At 36.5% G+C, this 20,692-nt stretch overlaps 1 long non-coding RNA gene across 1 annotated transcript; it reads left to right on the forward strand.

The window, feature by feature from the left end:
- The first annotated feature begins 300 nt into the window (after positions 1 to 300).
- Positions 301 to 18,932, forward strand: LOC112625316. Its single transcript, XR_003119560.1, has 2 exons — positions 301 to 436; positions 18,427 to 18,932. It is a non-coding gene; the product is annotated as an uncharacterized LOC112625316 (long non-coding RNA).
- The last annotated feature ends 1,760 nt before the right edge of the window (positions 18,933 to 20,692 follow it).

Genomic DNA, 20,692 nt, shown 5'->3' on the forward strand with positions numbered 1-20,692 from the left:
CACCAGTGAAAACCTTTCCTTTGTGGTGCATAAAAAAACAACTCTCATCTGCTTGGGATCTAGTAAAACATGAAGCAGATTGCATAATGAAAGAAGAAATAAATGAGAAGTCCAGCAATCAAAAAAGTCAGAAACAAAGATGAAGATAATATGTTTTGGATGAGAGCAATTGCCTACAAATTTAACTGTCGAGGTGGTGATATCATAAACAAGACAGAATGAAGATTGTCTAGGCCTTAGCATGAGATCCAAGTGAAGTGTCCTGAAAAAGCCACTGACAAAGTCTCTATTTTTAAAAACATTAAGAGTAGTTACCGTTCTCTGTATTTAACCCAAGTAAATACATATAGGAAACTAAAATTTATTGGAAAGGTTCTCAGAACCATACTAGAAACATTACCGAGGTATCACCTAGCTTTCCCTACTGCCTTCCAAGGTAAGTTTATCATTTCTAGGTTTTAGATATGAAAACAGAGGCTGAGAAAGGATCAGTAAGTGGCCCTGGGAAATTGCTGGGGGAGACTGACTAGAGTCCAGGCCGGCTTTCGAGGCAAGACTGTGCTCTTTCTGCCACCCCTGATTGTACCCAACTGTGCTGAGCCAGAAAGATAAACAACAAGAGTGCTCATTTTGTCCTTATTCGGCCCTTGCAGAGCATTCACATTCAGCTTTTAAGGGGAATATATTTTTCTTTACTTATTTTGTCTTAATCTTTGTAGTTATGATAGTATTTAGAAAGAGTAGGCCTTTATTTTCTCACCAGAAGCCATTTATTGTCCTGGACACCAATAACCCTTTACAGAATCTATAGTATTCTGCTAAAAACATGTCCCATAAAGACGATGTTCCCTTTCTGTCTGCTAAAAAATTGCGTCTATGGAGGAGCTGAATTTTTATTTTGCTTGACTTATTATCACAAAAGATGTGCAACGTTTTTCACTTTTTGCATATGCTTTTGAGATGGCTCTTTGCATCCAAGCAAGGGTTTTTATGATGTGACAAAATTGGTATAAAAATATTTAATAATGTCTTTGTTTAAGAGACTCAGTTCCTAGATTATTTTTATGTACTTTTTACATTCATTGGGAATATTAGAAAGTGAAAGTGATATAAGTTATTTTAATTTGGTTATAAGTCCAAGGCCCTTGAGATAGAAACATAGATTTTTTTAAAGAAGTTTCCTATCAGTGATGAATGCTGACACCTTGTACTAGTTTTTGTCACAATTTTTAGGAAATTAGGTACAAGCCTTCCCACAGTAAACATCTGGAGACATTTATGTTTACTATTAATGTGACAATTTTTTTTTTCAGGGAAAAACAACTACTAAAAAGAAATAGCTCCCTGCAATAACAAGTATTTCTTCCCTGTCACATCTAACTTTAAAAAGGAGCATTGTATTGTACCTTGAATCAATTAATCTGTTCGAATTAATAATCTGAATTTAGTGTCTAGTTTTTCCACTTATCCATAAAAAGGGAGTGGAATGATGTAGGTTGCACTGGACCTTAGCTCACCTCCAGGCTCTGGTTGGAAGCTCTCTTTCTTTTTATGTTGATGCTACGGTAATCAACTCAAGTGGAAAAAATAGTTGACCAATTGCCATATTTGTATTTTCTCAAAATAAGTAAATTTTAGCTTGTGTATAGTAATAAAAAGGATTTAAATGTTTGTTTCTTCACAAACGCATTATATTTGCTCCAGTTCTGCTGGAGGTTAAGAGTAAACATTGTTCTGTGATTATTGTCATTTATTTTATATGACATTAAAAACTTCTGTTCTCATTAATTAAAGTCAGATGAGGCCTTCGTGAGCACTCTTGGTATTCATTCGAATGTTATATGAGAAGTTATTTTTTCAAATAAAATTATGACTTTTTAAAGACAGAATCTGCTTTATTAAGGTATTATTACTAGCAGAGATCGATGAAAACTTTAAAGAAAGAGGCTGTACTTAGCCTACAGCCTCCTTAGTCGTCACTACCATTATATTTACTTGTAAAAGAATACAGAAACAATGAAAAATGAATTTTGTTTATGTCAAAAGATGAAGATGACTATTAACTTCTTATAAATGGAATTGTAAACAGATACTTATGAAATATACCGTGATCCATGACCCTTACTCCCGAGCACCTAAGGGAGCATCTCTACCTTAGAACTGGGGAAATGTCCTTAGAATCCTGTAAATTTCCAGGGTTCGTTGGGGCTTTTTCTCCAGCATAAATACTAAAGTAGATTTCTCTCCCGCCCTCCGTTTTTTCTTCCTTCTTCCTCTTTCCCTTCTCTGCTGCTCCTCCTACTCTTCCTCATCTTCCTCCTCCTCCTATGAGCCAGTTTATATTAAATTCACACTTTCTCATTTCTACTGAAATAGTGTAATAGTGTCAGTGACTGAGAGTGAAGAAACATAGAGGGACCCTAAGAGAATCCATTTGGGTACAAAGCTATGTTGTAATACATTTTAAACATTTCCAAGGTAGTATCTAGTTTGTTGATAGAATGTCATGAGATTTATCCCCTCATTCTCAAAGAGCAATCCCATCAGCTAGCCTGAGGGTCCTGGGGAGGGAGAAAGGGTGAGAGTAGGAAAGATGAAGGGAGTGCTTCATGAACTATTCTTCCCTGCAACAGCTTTAGAAGGTGGGTCAACACCCGTAGAAGTCAAGTGGTTACCAGGATAAGCTTTCAGGTTAGGTTGTCTGTGCTATAACGTGGGCAATTTATTTTACCTCTCCATGAGTTTCCTCATCTATAAAATGGGGCTAATAGAGACTACATGATGTATTAGGTTGGTGCAAAAGTAATTGCTGTTTTTGCAATTTCAGGATCTAATGAAACAGTGTGCAAAAAATATTTAGGAGAGTGATTGGCACATGGTAGATGCTTAGTAAATATTGTAGGAGAATATAAACTTTGTTCTGGGGTCTCACTGTGTCACCCAGGCTGGAGTGCAGTGGTATGATCACAGCTTACTACAGCCTCAACCTCCTGGGCTCAAGGGATCCTCATACTTCAGCCTCTGGAGCAGCTGAAACCATAGGCATATGCCACCATACCCAGCTAATTAAAAAAATTTTTTTTTATATAGATGGGATTCTCACTATGTTACCTAGGCTGGTTTAGAACTCCCAGGCTTAAGCGATCTTTCCACTTCAGCCTCCAGAAGTGCTGGGATTATAGGAATGAGCCACTGCACTAGCCTCTTGTTCTGGCCTTTTAGATAACTCCTTGATTTGGTTTCAAAAAAGTGGACAGTATTAGCACTTTACTGAACTAAGAGAAGAATTACTCAAATAAATTTTTCCAAGTTCACATATGTGGAAGTTTCCACACAGTATCTTCAGATTTGTACACATAGATACTTATGGTAGAAAATCTAAAAATCTGTAAAAACAAGCAGGTGTTTGTCTGCATTTCCAATGGGTCATATATTGTTATTTGATAATGACTTTAGAGGTGTTAATTAGAAAAATGATTTTATCTGATAACTGATTGTTTCATAAAAATCTTCAGATACACAGACATAGGGTAAAAAACATTTTTAAAAATTTCAGGAAAAAAGTCATCTTATATCACAAGACACTTTTTGAACCTGTATTGTTATATTCAATGTGCCCTAAGTTCTGCATCTAGATTATCCTTCATGCATGCTTCCTGCAAAATTATTCATTTCATAAGTTCCACTGAAGAGTTTTAGCATTGTCTCAGGAATCAGTGAAGTCACAGGGAGATTTCCACATGAGGCGTCTTCGATCTCATTGTAGCTTTGGTGTCTCCCCAAGTAGTTCTGACTAGTGGGAAGTCCCCGAGTGCTGTGCCCACGTTGCCTGGGAATCCTTCATCAGTTTTATAACCATTTAAAATGCAGGTCCATCTGAGCATTAAATTTGTAAAATAACCCAGGAGATATGTTGGTTTCCATATTAGAGGTCTAAGGAAGATTAGGCAGAAATTGTCAAAAAAGCAATTTCACTGCTGACAAAATCGATCACCTTCTTACTCTCCCGAGATAAATGGAAAATGTGTCCATCACTTACATAGAAGACCTGCTGGCCTCTAGTCGGGATATGTTTGGTTTTGCTTTCTAAGTTGGATTCAGTTTGTAGGCTATAGTTTTTCAGTTTTAACCAGAATATATTAAAAAAAAAAAGTGATATGAACAAAATCTTAAGAAATTTAAAATAACCTCTGCTTTAAAGGCTAAAATATCTTATAAAAACTAAGGTTGAAACATATTTTAAATCCCTCTAATTCAAGGTTATATATTTTTTAGTCTGTCTCTCCTAAGTAAAACTTCTATAAATATTATTATTTTTATAAATCATGCATTTTTTAGTCTTTGTTCAGTTCCTCAAAATGTTTTTGAAGAGATAAATAATAAATGCATTAATGGTTCTCTGTAAAAGCAACATCTTTAAAAGGTAAAGTATGGTTCATACTCAATTGACCAGTCAGTCCATAGCTATTTGCTGACATTCATAAAGTGTGTTCAGCACCTTCTTGAGCCAGGCTTCTCTCAGCACACATTTTGTAAACGCTCATCTAACTATCCCCTGTGTTATGCATACAAGGTAATAGAGATGAATTAGGCCTGCTTTTTCCTGGAACAGGGAGAACTGGTATCTTTCCATGAGCACAGCTGCTCCCACAGCATCTAAGAAACAAACTGACAGAGATCTTGCTTGATCATCTTTCTAAGTACAGAAAATGCTTTCGGATTAAAAAATAAAATGCCACTGAACAACCTGTGGACAGCCAATGGTGTGGACAAAGTCAGCAAAAGCCCCACCTGTGCTGGGAGATCCCTTCTCTTGGCCTGGCCCGTGGTGAATTTAGTGGCCACCTTCTGGTAAGACCCCAGCTTGGTCCTGGGTTTATGTGGATTAACTATGAAAGGGCACAGTCAACTTCATATTGTCTAGGACAGGTAGAGAAAAGTAATTAAATGTTTCCCCAAACTTTCTTAAAATGTAAAACATTTTAATATGATGTCTATTAAGCCAGTAACTAACTTTTTTACCTCCTCTACGGCACTTGCATACTTTGTACTTTTTTCAGTGCAAATGTGTGAAAATGGTAGTTAAATTATGGTAACTATTGGAACAATCTCCTTTAGTTTTGATCAGTGGTTTTTCAACAGGGCTCTTTGAGTACTTGGGGAGTGAGTGTTCAGGGGCTATGGAAGGAGTGTTCAGTGAGGAAGTCTCTAGAACTCCCTCTCCAACATCCCCCAATGCCCAGTCTTATCTGTGTTTTTAAACCTCTAAAATAGATCCTTCTTCACCAAGTATTATTTAATAGTCCATTTAAGTTTGAAAAATTGCTTTTATACTCCCAAATTAACTCTGTAAATAAATGTAGTCTAATAATACAAATAGGCCAGGCAGGGTGGTCTCACACCTGTAATCCTAGCACTTTGGGAGGATCACTTGAGGGCAGGAGTTCAAGATCAGCCTGGACAACATAGCAAGATGCCATCTACACACACAAAAAAAACATGCAAATGAAATTAATCAAATAATCATATACTGGATTGCCTGAATTTTTGTATAGTAGATTATTTATTGCTATCTGTAGAGAGGTGACAGTCTCAAACAAAGGTTTGATTCATGGAATGCAGGTTAGTTTTCTAATACACATTCTTAGGCTGGCGTAAGGATGGGTAATGTGGCTTCCTACCGTGGACATCCAGGGTCGACACTCTTGGGTTCACAGGGATCATGCAATTTGTAGCTCCTGCTCTGAACCACCACACACCAAGTCTCATACTTATTTGAGGCTTCATCACATGCACTCAACACTCTTCTTTCCCTCCACTCTACCAAACCTCATGCATCACCATAAAAGGTTGAGACAAATAAAATGTTTCCAAGTTATTAATTTAACAGAATCTCTAATACAGCTATTTGCTTTAGGAAAACATTTCCAAAGCTTATTGGGAAGAAATACATGTTTGTATCATTCCCTGCATATCTTCTTTTTCGTAGAATATTTCTGTAAAGGTTTTCAGTTTCTATTGCTTAATGTCTTCTCTATGTTGCAGGTAAAAGAGGGATGTTCAAACTGGAAACATAAAATCTTTGATGAGAGAGTTTTCAAAAGCCTTTTTTTAAATGGGGGGGGGAAATGGGAACCAGGTTTATGCTGTTATATTGGTTATAAAGCTATATGAATATGTATAAGGCATTTACAACAATGACTGACACCTATTTCTTTTGCTGTTATTACTCTTCTACAAACTGGCATGAGTAATTAGACATGGGATATATGTAATTATGCATATTTTGGGCCAAGTAGGTGGCCCACTCCCTCATCCTGAGGTAGTGTGGAGATAGGGAGTGGGGAAGCTACTGCTGGTAGATAAATAAAATGTGGCAGCCTCTGCAGAAAAGTTTGATGACTCCATAATAAGTTTTACTCAGAATTACCTTTTGACTCAGCAATTTCAGTCCTACATATAGAGCCAAGCAAAATAAAAACATACATTCATACAAGATGTTTATAGCAGCATTGTTCATAATAGCCTAAAAGTGGAAATAAATCATATGTTTGTCAACTGATGAATGAGTAAACAAAATGTGGTATTGGTGCTAGGAACGGGGGGGCATGGGGAGTGAATGCTTAATGGGTATAGGGTTTGCTTTAGGAGTAATGAAAATGTTCTGAAACGAGACAGTGTTGATGGTTACATAATATTGTGAATGGACTAAATGTCACTAACGGTCAATTGTATGCTATACATAACTTTACTACAATTTTTTAAATAGCGAGAGGGTGATAAGTCCATGTATGAATGAACCTTAAAACATTTTCAATTTGGATATTAATGTTGCAGTGAAATAGTGGAGAAAATATTAATCATTAGTAAACAATAGGTGAATTGACCTCAATCAGAGAATCGTAGTAATGAAGAGTAAGTTTTCTGGGAGCCAATAGGAATCAATTTTAGCAAATTGCATATATTGCAATTTATTTATCTTATAAAGAAATAAAATACTGTGGGTTTTTTCTCTAAAAATATATTGTTTCTTGGCCAAGAGTGTTCATCCAAATGCCAAGTTTCATAAGTGTGATTTAACCTGTAAATGAATATTCTGTATATTTGAATAGCACTTCAAGCTACAAGAACACTCAGAGGTTTAACTGACCCACTTTTCAGTTGTGGAAACTGGAGCTCAGAGTAGTTCAGTGGCTTGCCTGTGAGGACATAGCTTGCATCACATAGTTACAATTAAGTGTTTAACTTCCAAACCAACCTGTCTTCCACTCTGAGATCTACTTCCCATCACTGTAATACTGCCTGTGAAAGAGCAGGGCCCATCAAGGCCCAGTTATGAGGATGGTACAATTTACACATGTACCCACATCAGTGACAACCAGCTGCTGACATTTTTATCTAGAACGACAGTCTTAATATGTTGTTATAAATATTTTATGTAGTTTTAACTTTTTCTCCCATTTTTAAAAACTGTAGTTCTTCAGAACTAAAGGAACACTGGTGCTCTTCCCTTCCAAGGTATTTTGTCAGTATATATATTTTAAATCTTTAATTTGCAGCAAAAGAATGCAAATCTCTGCAAAGCAGTATTCCAAAATTATTCCCCTTTTCCTTAATAGAAATTGTTAGACCATCCTCCAACAACTTTTTATTTAGATTTAACTTGGCTGCCTCTGTGTAAATACTGTTTTCTCATTTACCTGCATGTTTTGTTTATTTTCGAGGAAGTTCTGATTACCACTCTCACTTTTCCTTCTCTCCATTCTATGGATTGGAGCTAGCATTGTTCTTAAAACATAAATTTTCCAAACCAGGCTAGTTGTAAGTGGTGCTTACAACTAATTGATCACAACAAGCTACAGAATTATTTATTCCTTCTCCACTTCCACTGCTTCACTTCACTAGCCTTTAAAAACAAACACATAAATAAATAAAATAAATTTCCAAACCAGGCATGGTAGCTTGACCTGTTATCCCAACTACTTGGGAGACTGAGGCAGGGGGATCATTTGTGGCCAGGGCATCAAGATTGCAGAGGCTGCAGTGGCTGCAATGAGCTGTAATTGAAACACTGCACTCCAGCCTGGGTGACAGACCCAAACCCTGTCTCTAAAAAAAAAAAAAAAAAGGAAAAAGTTCCTATACATGCAAGTTACACTGCTCAACTTTCTATCCTTGAACCCAAGAAGATGTTGGGCCTTCCTGTCCATGCAGGAGTGTTTGAGGACTGGATCTCCTGCCCAAATCTGATATCACAGGGCAAACTGTTATTTTGGAGGCCATGCTTTATTTTCCTGAAATATTTTGCCTGTTTTTTCAACCCATGATTTGATGTTGCTGAATCTAGCCCCATGTTTTTAAAAATAATATAAAGTATATTAAAAAATATTAGCAACATAGATTGATTTGAAAATAAGCAATTAGCTAATTTATCCTACTCTATTTTGGGGTATTATTAAATTTGATTAGGTACATCAATCTAGCCAAAGAGAAGGACCACCTGAAAGCATTCTCCTTCCAGTCCTCACTGAGGACATCAAGAAATGGGTCTCTGTAACTGTTTTTGAGACCAAATATTAAATTCCAAGTTTCTGCCTTAGGTAGAATGAGAAGGAGATAGAGACAGGGATGATATAGAGATGGGAGGAAGGAAAGGAGAGATAAAGAGAGGAGAGAAAGAAATATTTAGAAAATATTGTGTGGAAAAGTGTACCTTTTTATATTCATGTATGTTTTCACATGTTTAAAAATTAAGGACTAAGCAATATGAAGCAAGAGGAATACATGTTAACTACAATGCTTAAGCTTGAAAAGAATATTGCGTGTTAAATGTTCATGAACTTGGGTCAGGCACGCAGGCACAGGCTTGTAATCCCAGCATTTTGGGAGGCCAAAGCAGGCAGATCACTTCAGCTCAGGAGTTTGATACCAGCCTGACCAACATGGGAAAAAGCATTTCTACAAAAAATACAAAAAATTAGCCCAGCACTGTGAGACTGGCCTGTAGTCTCAGCTATTCAGGAGGCTGAGACAGGAGGATTGCTTGAGCCTGAAAGGTAGAGGTTGTAGTGAACTGTGATCATGCCACTGCACTCCAGCCTAGGTAACAGAGTGCAACTCTGTCTCAAAAAAAAAAAAAAAAGTCTATAAACTCTAATAGTTTGTTGTAATAAAGTGATTTTCACAAGCAGACATTTTTTACTGAAATTAAACTTTTTTTTTTTTTTTCCCAATCTTCACTAGTTACATACAGAGTGATTTTGGTTGTTTCCACCTTTTAAAAATGTTTACTTATTTTATTTTTAAAAGCTTTCAATTATTTGGAAATAATTGTAAGCATACAGAAAAGTACAAAATAACACTAAGAATACCCATATGCCATTTACCCAGATTGACCTATTTGTTAACAGTTTACCACACTGCTTTTTCATTTATTTTTTTCTCTGACTCTTTCTCCATACATATGTATGTGCACACCTATTTTTGTAGGACAGTTGTATACACCATGGCCCCTTATTATTAAATACTTATGCATTTCCTAAGAATAAGAGTATTCTCTTTATAACCACCATTCAGTTATCAACTTCAGTAAATTTAACATTGGTAGCGTGTTTTAATCTCCCATTCATGTTCCAGTTTTGTTGGTTGACCCCAACAATGTTTCTTTTCCAGCACAGGATCCACTCTGGGGTCAGGTAATGCAGTTAGCTGTTATGTCAAACACACAGGAGTTTTGAGTCTTTCATTCTGAAGAATGTCAGGATTGAACTGAGCTGAGAAGGACATCACTTTTAAGTGATCAGCATATGTCTACCTCATTTTTTTTAATGCTACTGGGGAAAATAATCAAACCTTTAGCTTCAATTATTGTGTAAGCTTTGATTTTTGAAGTTGTAGTGCGGTAGCCAGGTTGTTCATAAAGATGTTCTCCTTTTTTTTTTTTTTTTTTGCACTTTGCCCTTTACAGCATGTCTAGATCACACAAAATAGTATCTGTAGGTTGGAAAAAAGGATAGTTCAAAAAAGCTATTTCCCAGCCAATAGCAAAAGCCATGTGAATGTTTTGACCTGTTTCCAAAATACCAGATGCATTGCTTGAGGGAGCTGAGACTAGAGAGGCCTCCTGTGGGGAAGGACACTCTTGTCTGCCTGCTTTGATTTGATTGTGGCAAATGGTATCATTTAGCATTTTTCATGAAAAAGTTGCCCTGAAATTTTAAAAAGTAAAATTCATTTAGTTATAATTTATAAGAAATAAACATTTCTAATGCTCATCATTCATTTCTGAAGCTCACCCTATAGAAAGTTTTCTTACCATTTCTTATAGTGTAGGTCTGGCACCAACAAATTTTCTTAGCTTCCTTTATCTAAAAATGTCTTTCACCTTCACTCTTGAAAGATATTTTCTTCAAACATAGAATTTTGCTTGCCATTTTTTTCTTTCAACACTTTAAAGCTATTTCACTGTGTTTTGGTCTCTGTTTTGTGATGAGTAGCATATGATCATTCAACACTGATCACCTGTCTGTGATTTCTCATTTCATTTTTACTACTTTCAAGATTTTCTTTTTTATATTTGGCTTTGAGTAGTTTGACTATAATATCTCAAAGCATGGTTTTCTTTGAATCTGATTGTGTTTCACATTTTCTGAAGTTATTGGATTTGTAAATTTTTATCTTCTGCCAAACTTGGGAAAATTTTAGCCATTATTACTTCAAGCATTTTTTTTTTCTAGACCATTTTGTCTCTTCTTTCATTCTGGGATTACAGTTATTAGTATATTAAAACTTTTCAAAATTTAATTTGAAATTAATTTTAATTAAAAATTTATTTTAAAAATTTAAAAGTTTTAATTTTTTTTTTTTGGACAGAGTCTTGCTGTGTTGCCCAGGCTGGAGTGACGTGGCATGATCTCAGCTCCATTGCAATCTCCATCTCCTGGGTTCAAGTGGTTCTCCTGCCTCAGCTTCCCAAGTAGCTGAAATTACAGGCGTACACCACCATGCCCAGCTAATTTTTACTATTTTTAGTAGAGATGGGGTTTCTACTAAAATGTTGGACCATGTTGGTCAGGCTGGTCTTGAGATCCTCCCACCTTGGCCTCCCAAAGTCCTGGGATTACAGGTGTGAGCCACCACGCCTAGCCTAATTTTTATTTTTTAATTGACACATGATTGTACACACTTATAGGACATATAGTGATCTTTTGATACATAAATGTATAATGACAAAATCAAAATAATTAGCATATTCATCATCTCAAATATTTATCATTTCTTTGTGTTGAGAACATTCAGTATCCTCTCCTCTAGCTATTTGAAAATATACAATATAGTCATCCTACAGTGGTAGAAGTATTCCTCCTAGCTATCTGTAATTTTGTGTCCATTACCAATATTTCTCTATCTCTCCATTCCATCAGCCTCTAGTAAGCTCTGTTCTACTTTTTATGTCTGTGAGATCAACTTTTATTTAGCTTCTACATGTGAGTGAGTACATGCAGTTATTAAACCTATTGCTATTGTCCACATGTTCCCACGGATCTGTTAATATTTTTCAACCCTTTTATTCCCCTTCTTTGGACTGGCTACTTTTTTTTTTTTTTGAGACAGAGTCTCACTCTGTTGCCCAGGCTGGAGTGCAGTGCAGTGGCACAATTTCGGCTCACTGCAAGCTCCACCTCCCAGGTTCATGCCATTCTCCTGCCTCAGCCTCCCGAGTAGCTGGGACTACAGGTGCCCGCCACCACGCCCAGCTAATTTCTTTGTATTTTTAGTAGAGGTGGGGTTTCACCGTGTTAGCCAGGATGGTCTCGATCTCCTGACCTCGTGATCCACCCGCCTCGGCCTCCCAAAGTGCTGGGATTACAGACGTGAGCCACTGTGTTGGCCCGGGACTGGATACTTTCTATTGATTTGTCTTCAAATTCACTGTCTCTTCCATTTGTCATTTCAATTACGCTATTTGGCTCATCCAGGAAATTTTTTCTTGCAGATCTTTCCAGATCTAAAACTTTCATTTTAAAATATTTATATTTCTATGGTAAGACTTTCATATATTTTTATCCTTTCACATTCATTCTTGAAAGCTAATTTCTTTTATGTAATTGAGCATAATTGTAATAGCTGCTTTTGGTCTCATAATTTGAATGTCTAGATCATCTTAAAGTTGGCCTCAACTCTTGAGAATGTCTCACATTTTCCTAGTTCTTACTACATGAAGAAAGACTTTAGCTCATATGCGGAAAAAAAAAATGATGTTTCATTTTTTAAAAAATGATTTGATAAAAATTTATTTTAAAAAGGCATTTGCTTACAAAGAGCTCTATCTACAAGGAGAACAACCTCAAGAAGTACACATATCCTTGTAAATATTAGTTTGAATTTAATATGTTCCTTATGCCATGAAAACCTGTTATCCTACAAACAATATAAAGTAAGGGATGCATATTATCATTTCAAAAGAGATTTTTACTTTATAAAATATTTCATGGTAGAGTTTTGAAATTATATGGAAGGACTTTCAGACATTTAAAAAAATAACAGAACTTTTCCTTTTAATTAAATTCCATGCTAGAGTCCAGTGCTCACACCCCCCTAGACACTTTAGCATAAGCAGCCCCTGACATCCCTGAGTTTGGGTGCTCTGAACTCTGTTGTTGGGTTCTGAGACACTTTTTCACAATCCTTAGGGCTACAGGCAGCATAGTTTGAAGCCAATGAGTTTAAGATACCTTTGTTTATAAAAATCTAATTAACAACTTTCAGGGCCATGTGTTATGTCAAGCAGTTAGTCCATAAGAAAGAAAAATAAAATGAAAGGGAAAGCAATGAATTATAAAAAAGATTTCCTCTAGCTTCATTTTTTAACATCATTTTTAAGGTCCATGGGAGTTCACTGAGGTTTTTTGTCTTCTTTAAGCACTGTTTATCAGAGAATGGGGCCCTCATTATGAATGTATATGCATAGTAAATATCTTTGGTAACATATTGCCTTATTTTAAAATAATGTATTTTGAAATTCAGAGTACAATAGATGTCATCTCAGAATCTTGTTAATCCTTTTGGGTTATTTTCTGCAAATTGTCTTCCTATTTTTATGGAGCAGTTTCTCAATGTGAAGTGCAATAAAGAGCTATTATAGATACTCTACTATCTGGCAGAGTTGGAAATGGAACTTAAATTTCTAAAATTTTATTTAATTGTCTCAATAGATTTCAACAACGAATATCTTAGTAACTGTGATGCTTGACAGAGAAATTGCTTGTTACCTGGGGATTTGAAAAAATGTCTTTTATAGCTAGTTGTTATTCTGATTTTACTAGCACTGAATGTGTGATGTGCAAAGAAATAAGCCATATGATAAAAACACAATCCAGGAAGAGAGAAAGGGCCCAGCTCCTCCTTTTAAAACTGTTCCCTCCATTGCGGAAGTGGCCTCCTGAGGCTCAGGGGCAGCCCCTGTGTCCTCTCTGATTTCTCGGTCTTCCTCTTTCTTGCATGAGCTGTTACATTACAAGTGCCACAAGTCCTTTATTTTAAGAGAGATATATATGTTTTACTGAAATTCTTTCTTCTGGTTTCATGTTATATAAAGGAATGAAAATAAATTATAATTAAGGATTCATGCTCTACATGTGCTTGACTTTGTCATTACCTGGAACAAACTTTGCCTATAGAATACAGATAATAATGTGAAAATAATTATGTAATCTTATGCATTAAAATTCTTAATTTATAGCCATTTTTAAATTTCCTTTTTACAGTCTATAGCCACAACAGTAACAAAGTCAGACACAACAAATGACATCATCAACTTGTCACTACTAAAGCTAGGAATAACTTTAAGTTACCAACAAACTATTTTTAGTTAAAAATCAACTTTGATTTTTGAATTCATATATATTCAAATATGTATATGCTTGATATATATATCAAGGTCATATTTTGTCCCTCTACATTAAGGAATTGAAAACAACAAGGATATAACATTAGTTTATAGATGGGTACTCTTCTTGTATTCCTATTTTAAATTTTGTGTGAACTGAAAGTGATAGCATAATAAAATCGGGCTACAATTTTAGAGCACTAATAACATATATATTTGTACATATATAATAAAATTTTTGTAAAAATCTTAATAAGAAAGTTCCAATCTTCTCTACCACATTGTTCTTTGAACATCTTCTTTCCTGGTTCCTCCCATCCCTACTTACCCTGATTATCATCCAAGGACTCAATTTTAGTATAAGGAGTCCTGAAGTACATGTTTTGTTGTAAATTTTGACATAAGAAACACCTGACTAGAAACCACATCCCCTGGATGCTGGTCCTGAGAATTAGGTAATGGATGCTTCTCCCGAATTGGTGAAAAAGGAGACAAGTCTTTGGTGACACCATAGATTTGGGGGCATTGTGTGCACACCACTTCAGCCCTGTTTCTCTTTTAAGTGTCCATTCCTTTACATTGGCAGAACTGGTGTCATCTGTTGAGGTTTTCTGGTGGAGAGGTGGGCACATGTGAGGGTGAGGATGAGGATGAGGGTTGTAGAAAAAGAAAGATGGAAGTCTACGTAAATGAGAACTTTTATTAAAGAAAGTGACATTCAGATAGACAAAAACAAGAAAATATTTGTACAGCATTGTTCCTTACATAAAATTCCCTAAAAATGTGAAAATTTCTTGCTGTTGGGACATGAAGTCCAATATTTTAATTTAAATTTAGTTTGACTGCATGATGTAATAACACCTCTAAAAAACTCAGGGCAACCAGAATTTGGCCTAAGAAATCAATTATTTCTGTACTAGTGGATTTCTGTAATACATTTAAAATAAAATTAAATTTATATTCGCTGATTAAAGCAGACACTTCTGCATTGCTTCCTAACCTATATGATGTGTGTGCCCTAAATAAAAATTTAATCTGGAAGAAGAGGAGTAGAAGAGGGATAGGGCTTAGGAGATTGATTTAAAATAAAATATAGCTTTTTCAGGTTTGTGATTTTCCTTTTGTTAAAGTGATTCGTGTTACCAGACAAGAAAGAATTCCTGTTGCAATCAAGAATTGAGGCTATCTGGCCAGATATTTATGTATACCTGACTTAAGAGATTCCAACATGATGTTTCCAAGCCTTACATTAAAAGAAAAGATTTTTAGATTGTACTCTCTATTTGCAACACAATTTTGAGCAGATTAGTGCGCTCTCTCTCTCTCTCTCTCTCTTGCTCTGTGTGTGTGTGTGTGTGTGTGTGTATGAAAGAGAGAGAGACGGACAGAGAGACAGAGAAGGAGACAGAGAGCCTCCATACCTAGGACATTCCATAAGGACAAGGCCATGATTTTTATTAAGGAATGAAGGGCAATCATAGTGCTTATCAAGAATAACTTCATTTGAAACACGCTTTTGCTTCAGCCTTTCTTGAAGGACTATTTACAACAATTCAGCAGAGTCTACATAATTTAGATACATTTGTGGCAAGGTTGCCAGTATTGCTGGGCAATAGTAAGTTAAAAAAATAGTAAGTTTAAAAAAAGTAAGTTAAAAAAAAGTAAATGAATACTGGAAATATATTTGCTTAAGTAAAATGCATTAATTTAGTTAAAACAGTGTCTAGATGACAGAAAACGCTCAGGCTTACAGCGGCACCACTCATCATGGCTCCTGAGCGGCCATGCTGAATGCGTATTTTAACATGTTCTCAATTCTTGATTGTGGATTAACCGCTGGTTACCCTAAAGATTTGGTTTTACTGTATATGTTTTACTTATTGTGTAGGTATTATACTGATTTTATTGTATAGCTATTATGAAAGCTTCCTTTGCCCTACAAAATGCAAATTTTAATTTATGTTCTAAATGGAATACTGACGTACTATCCATGCCAGATAAAAAGGAAAAGCAAGAGCTCACCAATATGCACTTAATGGTAGATCAGAAATGAAAGAAAGGGAACTTTATTCTTTAAGCAACAACCTACCTCACAACAAGCGTTCTATGGTGAGGAAGCCATAAAACATAAAAGAGGAAAACACATCCCTTAGTGGACAACTCCTGATGATTGCAGTGTGGATTTCCATTCTGTAAACATTGTTTTGCAGGTTGTTTCTGGGCTTCTAATACCCTGCAGACTCCCCCCGGCTGGTACTTATGAGGACACCCTCCTCCCAGGTAGAGCAGCAGTGGGAGGAAAGCCAAAGGCAAACACCTGCTCTTGAGGAGCCCTGGCTAAAAATTTGACAAAGTCAAAACTGACAACATCTGTGAAAAATTAGTGATTGCGTTGGTGTTTGTCTTCATGCTACTATAAAGAACTACCTGAGACAGGGTAATTTATGAGGAGAAAAGGTTTGATTGACTCACAGTTCCACGGGCTTCACAGAAAGCATAGCTGGGGAAGCCTGAGGAAACTTACAATCATGGCAGAAGGGTGAAGGGGAAGCAAGCTGTCTTACCATGGTGGAGCAGGAGAGAGAGAGAGAGAAAGGGGAAGTGCTACAAGCAGATCTTTTGAGAACTCTGTCATAAGACTGCACTAGGGGGATGATGCTAAACCATTAGAAACCACCTTCACGATCCAACCACTTCCTACCAGGTGCCTCCCCCAACACCGGGGATTACAATTCAAATGAGATTGGGGTGGGTTCACAGAGTCAAACCATATAATTCTGCCCTGGGCCCTTCCCAAATCTCATGTTCTTTCACATTTCATGCCTTCCTAACCATGCCCCAAAGTCTGAATTCATTCCAGCATTATCTCAAAATTCCAAGTCCGAAGTCTCATATGAGAAAAGGCAAGTCCCTTCTGCCTATGAGCCTGTAAAATCAAAAACAAGTTAGTGACTTCTAAGGTACAATTAGGGTATGGGCATTGAGTAAATGCTCTCATTCCAAAAGGGATAAATTGGCCAAAAAAAGGGGGCAACAGGGCAACAGACTTCTTACATGTCCAAATCCCAGCAGAACAGTCACTAAATGTTAAAGCTCCAAAATAATCTCCTTTGACTCCATGTCTCACATCCAGGGCACAGTAATGCAAGGCTAATGTTGTTCTCTTGTGATACCTTTTTGGAGTGTTACATAACATTGAGCAGCATTCCTCAGCCAATCAGATGACAGCTGATAATTTATCCAAGTGTATAGCCCCAAGCATTCTTTAGCTGTCTACTTCCTGCTCCTCAGAAGTAGAAAATGGGTTCATGAAAAAGATAATGAGGTCTCGTACTTTTATGCCCTGGGGAGCAGAGCTCCCACTTTGAACCTGAAATTCAGGATATTAACTATGATGAATCATTTTTTTAAGGTGCACACTTTACACTTCTCTGGAGTAGCAGAGTCATTTATCCTATTGTAGGAGTGGTAGAAAGTATATGAGAAGGTAGGTTGTTAAACAGGAGTTTGAGAGCAGTGAGTCACTTCATTTTTCCCATGTAGGAGACAAAACACTAGATTAACTATACCACAGAGAGATAAGAAAGTTGTGTAACATGATAGAAACCAACCTGGTCTTTGGAGTTTGACAAGCCAAGATTCAACTCTCAGTCTCATCACTGAGGGATGTATAACCTTAGGCAAAGATTCCAAGCCATGGTTTCCTCATCTCAACAATGGCAGTGGTGATAAGGCCCAGCTTCTCTGGTCATTACTGACACCTTATTGGTGGTTTGGATAATGTCAACACTCATGGCTCCGCATATACTGCCTTTCCCTGTCAATTGGGGCTCACAATTGACATTCAAGCAACTACTTGGCTACTATTTTGTCTCTGCTGCTGGAATGAGAAAACTAGTAAAACATTCTAGAATATCCTAATGGAGCTACAATGTACCTAATAGTAAGACTCCAGCTCTCTCTCAAGATCACCCAGAGAGCAATCCTGAGACCAGGCAATGCGTGGAAAGGGATTGCAGTTAGACTAGCAGACATTTTCTCTCCAGCTGCCTCCTTCCTTCACAAAAGACCCTCAGAGAATGTCTGCTTCCCAAATTTAAGATATTTAACAAGTGAATTTCACAAGTTTTTATCTATTGGGTGTTTTATAATTCTATTGGGTGCTTTAAAGTTGTACATATTTTACAAGAATTGAAGAATACATATCTTCACTCCAAATATCCTACAGGGGTTACTTGAAAATTACCCTATTTTTAAAGATAAGACCACTGATATAGAATATTAACTATTAAGCTACGCTATACATTATAACTTTAGCCCACTGATTATAAGTATTTTAACATACATGCCCTAAATGCTCTTGAAAGGATCATAGTTGTTTCTTAGAGAAAACTGGTTCATGCCTTTATGTATCAGCTCTGAATTTTTCTTAGAATTCCGAATTTCGTGTTTTTTTCACTCCAAGATTCACAGATGAAATGTAATTTATATCTATATCAAATGAGAAGAGCACCCTATTTTCCCCTTTTGTGTTACAGGTTTCTACTGTACAATTTCTCATTGAAAACTGCCTCAGCATATTTGGAGAAGACATCATTTTCCTCTTGGGGAAGAAAGAACTCAACGACTTGAAGAAACAGTGATGCTTCAGGTACCTTGAAAAATTCAGCTGATATTGATGAGAAACAGTCAGTGGGACTGCCAGGGGTCCTGCAGATGCTTAGGCAGTGGCTGTCCCGGATTCCAGGGAATGCCCCAACCCCAGTGATGCAGGACCCAGGACTCCATCTGCTCATTCTTCATAAGGTTGGCTCACGGGTCATCTGCTGAGAAGGTCATCTTCTCCATCTTCACTGTGCTCACTGAATGAGGACATTCCAAGATGCCAGCTCATCCCATCTGAGCTTTCCTTTTCCTAATCCCATGCATCTGTGTTTGAGAAAATCTTCCCACATGATAGATCTTCTATTTTCCCATTTATGCCATGTGGTATTACTTTGTTATTAATAATAATGAATGCACATATTTTTGGTGTGTACATGCATATTAGTCTGTTTTGTGTTACTATAAAAAAATACTTGAGGTGGGGTAACTTATAAAGGGAAGAGGTTTATTTGGCTTAGGGTTGTACAGATTTACAAGAAGCATGGCGTCAGCATCTGCTTCTGTTGAGGGACTCAGGAAGCTCGTACACATGAGGGAAGGTAAAGGGGAGCAGGAGGGTCACATGGCAAGACAGCAAGCAAGAGAGATGGGAGGAGATGCCAGCCTCTTTAATCCACCAGCTCTCCTGTGAACTAATAGAGCGAGCCCTTGCTCATTACCTTGGGAAGGACACTAAGACACTCATGAGGGATCCACCCCCATAAACTAAAACCTTCCCACTTGGCCGCACTTACAACATTTGGGATCATGTATCAACAAGAGATTTGGAGTGGACAAATATCCAGACTATATCACCAGGTGATAACTTGATATATTCATAAATCTAATCAAGGTAATTGGTTGGAATATTTATCGTATTAAATATTTATCTCTTTATCTTATGTTGGTGTGAAAATAATTACAGTTTTTGCCATTAATCCTTGATCCATGCAGATTTTTCTAGAAAGAGTTTCATGGTCATGCTTGCCAAATCCTGTATTTTTCTTTAGGACGGTCAAAACATCCATTAACATATTAGCATCTTAGAGAAAATTTGCAGTAAAGAAGCCCACAATTTTCCACATGTATTTGACCTTGGAGACATTTTTGGAGTAACCCCATTAATTAATAATCCTGAGAACATACATGAATAAACATTGCTCTACATTTATTTTCTTAAATCACAGATTTCACCATTTCATTTACCCACTCAAAAACATTCAGTGAATCTATTTTTTTTTTCTAGTAAAATGTCCTTTTGAAGATCCTCCACAATGCAACCTGCTCTTTTAGTCTAATTTTATCTTTGCTGTTTCCCAGTGTAGATCTTTGGTTTTCATAAAGGTCAAACGCTTTACTCTTTCCTAAACAAGACTTACTCAAATTTCTAACTATAATCCTCTACTCCCTTTGGTCTCTATATATCCACACACTGGGTAAGCCATTTACGATCTCCTCTTCACCATGTTTCCCCTGAGCATTCCAACTCAAATTAATTGTTCCCATATAACACATGAGGACCCAACCTCAGTAGGCACTGTACCACTAAGAATATGTTGGCATGTTTATGTATTGTCCAGAAAAATAAAATTGTTGTGGTAAACGAATATATCTTGAGTTTTATATAACTTTTTTTTTTTTTTTGGTCTAAGAATGTTTAAAAATATTACTTTTAAAGCCTGGCTTAATGTCTAGTAAAAATGCATGTATTAATGAATATGTGTAGTTTTCTAAGAATGTAGGGATTTTACATGAATTGCTAGTAACGGTACACTTCAAAACTGAAGAGGTAGAAGAGCACATGAAATTTCAATGAATAGTAAAAAGACATCAATTTGACTAACTCGGTACATTTTTTTTTGAGACAGGTTTTTGTTCTGTCACCCAAGCTGGAGTTCAGTGGTGCAATCATAGCTCACTGCAACCTCTAGTTCCCAGGCTTAAGGGAGCCTTAGTCTCCCAAGCAGGTGGAAACACAGGTATGTGCCACTGTGCCCAGCTAATTCTTTAATTTTTTGCAGATACTGGATCTTGCTATTTTGCCCAGGCTAATACTTGATAGAGTTTTAAGATATGACTTCACAGCTTGTACTTATTCACAAGTAGGTACTGGAATATACTATTTTTATTCAGCATGCCAAAAGTGAAATATTAATGTGA

This window comes from Theropithecus gelada, chromosome 5 (genome assembly GCF_003255815.1).
Source record: "Theropithecus gelada isolate Dixy chromosome 5, Tgel_1.0, whole genome shotgun sequence".
Classification (NCBI taxonomy): Eukaryota; Metazoa; Chordata; class Mammalia; order Primates; family Cercopithecidae; genus Theropithecus; species Theropithecus gelada.